Source organism: Chiloscyllium plagiosum, unplaced genomic scaffold, assembly GCF_037043375.1.
Source record: "Chiloscyllium plagiosum isolate Xiang-an unplaced genomic scaffold, Cpla_swu_hap1 HiC_scaffold_22, whole genome shotgun sequence".
NCBI classification, from domain to species: Eukaryota; Metazoa; Chordata; class Chondrichthyes; order Orectolobiformes; family Hemiscylliidae; genus Chiloscyllium; species Chiloscyllium plagiosum.
Genome location: NW_028270160.1, coordinates 48,385,936 through 48,393,772, shown reverse-complemented (window position 1 = coordinate 48,393,772; position 7,837 = coordinate 48,385,936). Strand labels below are relative to the sequence as shown.

The following is a 7,837-nucleotide window of genomic DNA, read 5'->3' as shown; positions in this document are numbered from 1 at the left end:
TGGCATTGGGGTTTGGGATCGGAGGGCCAGAGTTGCTGAAAGGAAGCATATCCTTGTTTAGGGACGTGCTCCAAAGTAGTTAAAACCATACCTCACCGTATGGAACGGCTCTGAGGGAAAGAAATAGATGTCAGCGTTCAGGAAGCATCCAGACAGTGAGAGAAGAAACAGTGAGCCCCACATAAGAAATTGGGAAGAGGTTGAGGAACAGAGAGAGACAGAGATCCTCAAAATTAATGAGAATTTAGAGAGCACTAGGTGAGAACTAGGAAGAATGTATTTACAGCTGCTGGAGTACTGCAGCCATGCAGACTTACTGTACACGGGGCAGTCTCAGGCCCGGTTCGAGAAGGTCTACCAGCAGGAGCACTCAGAGATCGTGATGCTGCCCAGAGAAGTAGACCCACAAGCAGTGATCAGGCTCCTACACAAAGCAGGTAACAAAAATAAAGCCCACTTTGCTGATCACTCAAAGTGCTAGGGTGGGATCAACAGACTGAAATGATTATTGTCGCTACAAAAGGACATGGTGTGCACCTTCGACACTGTGGGAGCCCCGAGGGAAGTGCCCACATCAGAGACTGAGAGGACATCGATGAAGAAGTGCATGGGTATGCCGCCCTGAATAGTGAATGGAGACGCCACACCTGCCTTTTTCATACAACTTGAAACCCCTGTGCCACACGATTGGTCAGAACAGCAGCCCCAGCACCTAACTGCATTTACATAGAACATAGAACATAGAAGAATACAGCACAGTACAGGCCCTTCGGCCCTCGATGTTGCGCCGATCCAAGCCCACCTAACCTACACTAGCCCACTATCCTCCATATGCCTATCCAATGCCCGCTTAAATGCCCATGATGAGGGAGAGTCCACCACTGCTACTGGCAGGGCATTCCATGAACTCACGACTCGCTGAGTAAAGAACCTACCCCTAACATCTGTCCTATACCTACCCCCCCTTAATTTAAAGCTATGCCCCCTTGTAATAGCTGACTCCATACGTGGAAAAAGATTCTCTGTCGACCCTATCTAAACCCCTAATCATCTTATACACCTCTATCAAGTCACCCCTAAACCTTCTTTTCTCCAATGAAAACAACCCCAAGTGCCTCAGCCTTTCCTCATACAATCTTTCTACCATACCAGGCAACATCCTGGTAAACCACCTCTGCACCCGTTCCAGTGCCTCCACATCCTTCCTATAGTATGGCGACCAAAACTGCACACAATACTCCAGATGCGGCCGCACCAGAGTCTTATACAACTGCAACATGACCTCAGTACTCCGGAACTCAATTCCTCTACCAATAAAAGCCAGTACGCCATATGCCTTCTTCACCGCACTATTTACCTGGGTGGCAACTTTCAAAGATTTGTGTATATGGACACCAAGATCCCTCTGCTTATCCACACTACCAAGTATCCGACCGTTAGCCCTGTACCCCATCTTTTTATTACTCTTACCAAAGTGAATCACCTCACACTTAGCTACATTGAACTCCATTTGCCACCTTTCTGCCCAGTTCTGCAGCTTCTCTATATCCCGCTGTAACCTGCCACATCCTTCCTCACTGTTTACAACTCCTCCGACTTTCGTATCATCCGCAAACTTGCTCACCCAACCTTTTAACCCCTCCTCCAGGTCATTTATAAAAATGACAAACAGCAATGGTCCCAAAACAGATCCTTGCGGAACACCGCTAGTGACGGCACTCCAAGATGAACCTTTGCCATCAACTACTACCCTCTGTCTTCTTCCAGCCAGCCAACTCCTAATCCAAACCTCCAACTCACCCTCAATGCCATACCTCCGTATTTTTTGCAGTAGTCTACCATGGGGAACCTTATCAAATGCCTTACTAAAATCCATATACACCACATCTACTGCTTTCCCCTCGTCCACCTCCTTAGTCACCTTCTCAAAGAATTCAATAAGGTTTGTGAGGCACGACCTGCCCTTCACAAAACCATGCTGACTATCCTTGATCACATTATTCCTATCCAGATGTTCATAAATCCTATCCCTTACAATTCTCTCTAAGATTTTGCCCACAACAGAAGTGAGACTCACCGGCCTATAGTTACTAGGGTTATCCCTACTCCCCTTCTTGAACAAGGGAACCACATTTGCTAGCCTCCAATCTTCTGGCACTACTCCTGTAGACAATGAGGACATAAAAATCAAGGCCAATGGCTCTGCAATCTCCTCCCTTGCTTCCCAGAGAATCCTAGGATAAATGCCATTAGGCCCAGGGGACTTATCTATTTTCACCCTTTCCAGAATTTCCAACACCTCTTCTCTACATACCTCAAAGTCATCCATTCTACTTAATTGTAACTCAGTACTCACATTGACAACAATGTCCTGTTCCTGATTGAATACTGACGAAAAGTATTCATTCAGTGTCTCCCCAATCTCTTCAGCCTCCACATGCCAGGCGCCTGTGGACACTGTTGGCAGGAGTCTTTGATGACATGGACAGGGCCACAGTTAGAGCACTGCCAAGAGCAAAATGGACCTGAAACCTAGTTTTACATGCTGCCGATGTGGCAAAGAAAGCGTATGATGGTTTCAACCCAGATAATGATGCCCACACTGAGGCTTGGGTACTCAGAAGAAATACCTGGGCCTGGGAGAAAGAGGTCCAGGAGCTTGAGAACACGAAACAGAGCTAGGAAGGCAAGATAAATCAGGTGAATGTAGTAACAGTGGCACTAAACCCCATATGCTTCAACCTTGCACACCCAAGCCCCGATATCTCAACCTCAGGAGCAGAAATTGACCAGTTGGCCCATCAAGTCTGCTCTGCCATTCAGTGAGGTTATGGTTGATCTGATAATCCTCAAGTCTGCCTTCCTGCCTGCCTGTCTTTTCCCCAGAATCTTTGATTCCCTTCCTGATTAAAAATCTACCTCAGCCTTGAATATTCTTAACAACCTAATCTCAACAGCTCTCTGTGGTAAAGAATCTGTCGATGGAACCATAGGGGCTGGGAAGGTAGAAGATCACTGTTTGGAGATTAAGAGGACAAACCATGCACAACACCCTCTGCAATTTGAGGCTGACCTTCTCCAAGCTCCTTGACAGTAATAAGATGGTATCTGGCCAGCTGGCAATGTGCCCAGTGTCACAATGCCAATCAGTGCTCTCCATGTCTGTTGCCACATTGAAGATCCCATCTGAATCCTCTGCAGCAAGACCATGACTTTGGTCCTAGTGTGCTGGCAAGTGAACCATCCTTTACCACTGGTCTGGAAGGGCTTTCCTGGGCATTGACCCAGTGACAGTGAAGGAATGGAAATATAGTTTCTAATGAGTAGCTTGGAAGGGAACTTACAGGTGATAGTGTTCCCATATATTTGCTGCTCTTGTCTTTTTAGTTAGAGAGATAGAACATAGAACATAGAACATAGAAGAATACAGCGCAGTACAGGCCCTTGGGCCCTCGATGTTGCGCCGATCCAAGCCCACCTAAACTACACTAACCCACTATCCTCCATATACCTATCCAATGCCCTCTTAAATGCCCATAAAGAGGGAGAGTCCACCACTGTTACTGGCAGGGCATTCCATGAACTAACGACTCGCTGAGTGAAGAACCTACCCCTAACATCAGTCCTATATCTACCCCCCCTTAATTTAAAGCTATGCCCCCTTGTAATACCCGACTCAATACGCGGGAAAAGGTTCATACTGTCGACCCTATCTAACCCCCTAATCATCTTGTAAATGATGAGTCTCACCATCTCATCATTCCAGGCAGCACATTAAGGTGCGATTTATGAAGGGGCAAGAACACATGGTCATTCTGAAGGCCTTCACCGATACTAAATGCAACAGCCTTAAGCTATCAGAGGTAGCACCTTAACAGCAAGAGAAGTAGGTTGCTGAGTGTGATACTAAATGAGATCTGAAGAAGAGTTAGACTGGACTTGAAACATTAACTTTGTTTTTTCCACTCCACAGATGCTGCTGAAATTCTCCAGCATCTTCCACATCTGAGTTGGCCTGTGTTTGGGTTCCTGTCTTAGCTGGGTAGTTGGAAGCATGTGGAGTGGGTGAGAGAGTGACTACATTAGATGGCAGGTGAAAGTGAGATGGACTACCTGAATATTTCAGACGACCCTTGATGTTTTGAGATGGTTGCTGACTGAGCAATGGACACAATGGTGCATTGGGTAATGTGGGAGCTTGATGGTGCGGTAAGTAGCAATGGCATGTCAATAAGAATCCATTGACCTTGACTGTGCATTTCAAACCATTGAATTTCTCGCAACACTGTTGGGACCAGACTCAGGAATCGAGCTACTTAGTCACCTCTTTCCATTCCCCTTTTAAGAATCTCCAGCTACACCACCCCCCCATCCCGTGAAATCAGTCAGACTCTCCCCCTTTCCACCTTCTACTCTAAACGTCCAACATCAGAATTTGAAACACTTTGAATTTAATGACTGCAATTCCCCTTTGAAAATGGCATGCTGCCTCTAGGAAGTGCAGACTGCAGCTGAAACCTGCTGACTATGAACTCTACTGGGCCTCTATTCAGCAGGTCACCATTCTCGGCCATCTACACATTGAAACATTTTGGACAAGGAAGCAACATGCACACATGGGTAATGGGCACAAATACATGGGTCTCAAAGGAGGGTTGGGCTATATTTTACCTCTTTATTTCAGCAAACTAAAAGTGATAGGACAGCTCCTTAAAATATTCCAACAAAACATATTTACCTAGAACACAGCATGTTTTTGCTTCCTGATAACGGCTCCCCTGAACGTCAGTGAGAGGCTCAGGATTTATGTTCAGCATTTGCAGCATTTGTGTACCAACCTTGTGCCTGTTGCTGAAAGACACACTTCTGTTGCAATGCATTCTTGGCGAAGCTTTAAGTTTGACTCAGTTGATTCTTCCCGATTTTTTTCCTGGAAACCGTGAAGTCCTCTTACATGAACACTCACAAAACTGAAAGTTTAGACATCATAAATTTTCAGTAATCTTCAGATTTCTAACCAAATGTTCCTGATTTGAAGTTAGTCAAACTAGCTTACCATTAAGGTAACTTTTACCCTGTGCTGTTCTGCACTCATTTCTCTTCTGACCTCAGTCAGATCTCCTCCAAAAATTGCTGAACAATTTCCAATCTCTGGATTTCCCAAACTAAGATAAATTCTTAATTAGCCTAAACACAAACAAGCTCATAGCACTCAATGCTTACACTCTGAGTCATAAGCCGAGCACAATGCAAACATTCAATAGTTTTCCTTCTCTCTCACACATAAAGATCGGCTGGTTCTTGAAAGACTAATTGACTAGTTATTATTTTTTTCAAACTCACACAAAAGTAACTCATATGTGACTCGTTTGAAATCCAAGCTCTAAAAATGATATCATCAAAAACCTTTCATCACAATATTCCCCCAGCATAGGGCTGGAGTTATTTGCAATATCTTACAATTTGTTGCACAATGAAATTCACTGAGACTTTCAATTTAAAGGAGAATTAATTACCTTTCATTCTCTGTTTGTAGGCAGTACAAGTATGCTACTTTATTAGCATTACAGGCCTTCCCACAGTACAGGATGCCACTGACCACATAAGCATCAGTTTGTGCACGCAACATGTCACCTCTGCCCTAAAGCACGACTGAAAGGGATTCCAGTAAAACCTGAACCTACATATACAGCTACTGGACTCCTCAGAAAGAGCCCTATAGCACTTTGCAGAGCAGCATAGTGGCACATTACAAACTACATAATCATAGAGACAGCTGGGAAGCAGCTAAAGAGGAGAAGCATAAGGAAGGGAAGGAACATGAGGAGGGGGAGAAAAGGAGGAAGAAGAGGGAGTAAGAACGTAGCTTTTCTTTCTGCAGTGGTTGCCTGTGAAGACCTAACTTGATCGTGATACTGCTGGCTCTACACTATCCACAGCCCACCCAGGCTGGCCAGAGACAGGTCCAGGCAGCGGGCCGTGGAGGGGGTGCCTACCCCTCTTCCGCAGTTACGTTCAGGTCCGGGTGTCTCTGGAGAAGGAGCATTCCGTTTCTACCAATACCCTCGAGATTTTCAGGGAAAGGTGGGTATCACAGGGTGTGGAGTGTTTTATTTCCCCCTCCAACTCTATTTTGATTGAATCCCAGCCCATTTTTGATCATGCAGCATTGCTCTTGTTTGAGGAGGGTACTGCTTGCCACTTGGGTGTTTCCTTTCTTCCTGGTGGTGGAATATAAATAAAGATTTCTGCACTCGCTGGTCTTCACTCTGTCCGAAACCCGCGCACACCCAAATTGGAAAGAAAAAGAGAATAAAAAGAAAACAAAAAACAACAGCCCGCCCTTTTTTCCCCTGTACCATGGACAAACCTCCTTTGCTAACAATGATGAAAACAAAAGCAAACTATCAAACAAACATTGCAACATAATGTGATAAATTAAATCATTCCACATTGCATATTACCTAAACAAGTAACCCTTTGCATTTTCCCTTCGTCTCCTTTTACGCAGCCTATCCTAACGCTCCCACAGAGTGATGCCCACACTGGCTGGTGAAAGGATGCCAGCTTGCAGTGGAGGAAACTGTAGATGGTCTTGGAGCGTGAACTTAAACAGCACTAGGCCGTGGAAAGCTGCAGACTGCACCATCTTGGCACAGGCAGCAGCAGCCATAGCAAAGGCACTGGCAAAGTGGTAGGGTTTGGAAGCCAAATGCTATCACTGAGTCAGGACAGCAACTTCATGCTCCATGTTGCCATTGCTTCAGGGTGGCAAGTCCTCAGTCCAGGCAATACATTGGAGGCCAGAATATTACACTGCTGTGAGAATCCCTAGGCCCCCTGGAATTTGTAAACACAGACATGACTGGAGCAGCCTGAATTTCTTCTGCACAGGCAAGTACTGGATAGCTTGTGGAGCAGGCAAATGCGATTGGCTTTGAACAGCATCATGGTCAGCACAAACATGACGGGCTGAAGGGCCTGTTCCTGTGCTGTGCTCTGCTTTATGTTAAGCTGGTGCCTGTGCTGCAATGGAAGTTGGGACATGGGCCATTCTGATTAGACCCACAAGTATGCTAGTTCCATATTTGAAACGACAGGCTTCAAGCTCTATGTAAAGCCTTGTGACAAGGTGGCGATGGCATCCTCCACCCTTTGGCATTGACCAAAGACTTTCTGGCAAGTTGAAGAGCGTGGTGCTGGAAAAGCACAGCTGGTCAAGCAGAATCCGAGGAGCAAGTCTGCCCATGCACCAGACATTTCAAACCCGTCTCTCTGTTTATGTATCCAAGCCCATCAAAGTCCTCATCTGTGATATCTGCAGTAAAATGTCACCCATTGGGGAACTGAGACCAGTGCTGGCATTGTTTGCTCCCCTAGCTATTGCACATCCACACCCAGTGACTTGCCATGTGCAGATCTCACTATTAAGTCACTCTCTTAGTTATGCACAGCATCTGTATCTGTAATGGTGGCTCCAAAGGTGAAATCATGCACCAGCATTGTGTCTTCATCCTTGCTGCCCGCTTGGATTTCCAAAGCTCCCTGTTCATATTACCCCTCATGGGTATCTAAAAGGGAAAGGACTCAGAGGTAAGGTTGCAGTGAGAGAAAGGGAAGCAAGAGGGATATATTCACATCAACTCCAATTGTGAACTGGAAGAGAATAGGGATGAAGGAGTAGTTACATGTAAGAAGTAGATTAGATATGAAGATATTGCTATTTTTAATAGTTATAGTGCTGCTACTGGCTTACCCTCAGCAATACTCATTCTATGGCCTCCTCCATGGTGGTTAGGATATGCAGATGAGCCAAACACCTCAGGTTACTTTGTCG

At 45.6% G+C, this 7,837-nt stretch overlaps 1 pseudogene; it reads left to right on the top strand.

Moving 5' to 3' along the window:
* Nucleotides 1–274: 274 nt before the first annotated feature.
* The window catches only part of LOC148145985 (transcription initiation factor TFIID subunit 11 pseudogene), a 56,486-nt pseudogene continuing 48,923 nt past the window's right edge, over nt 275–7,837 (top strand).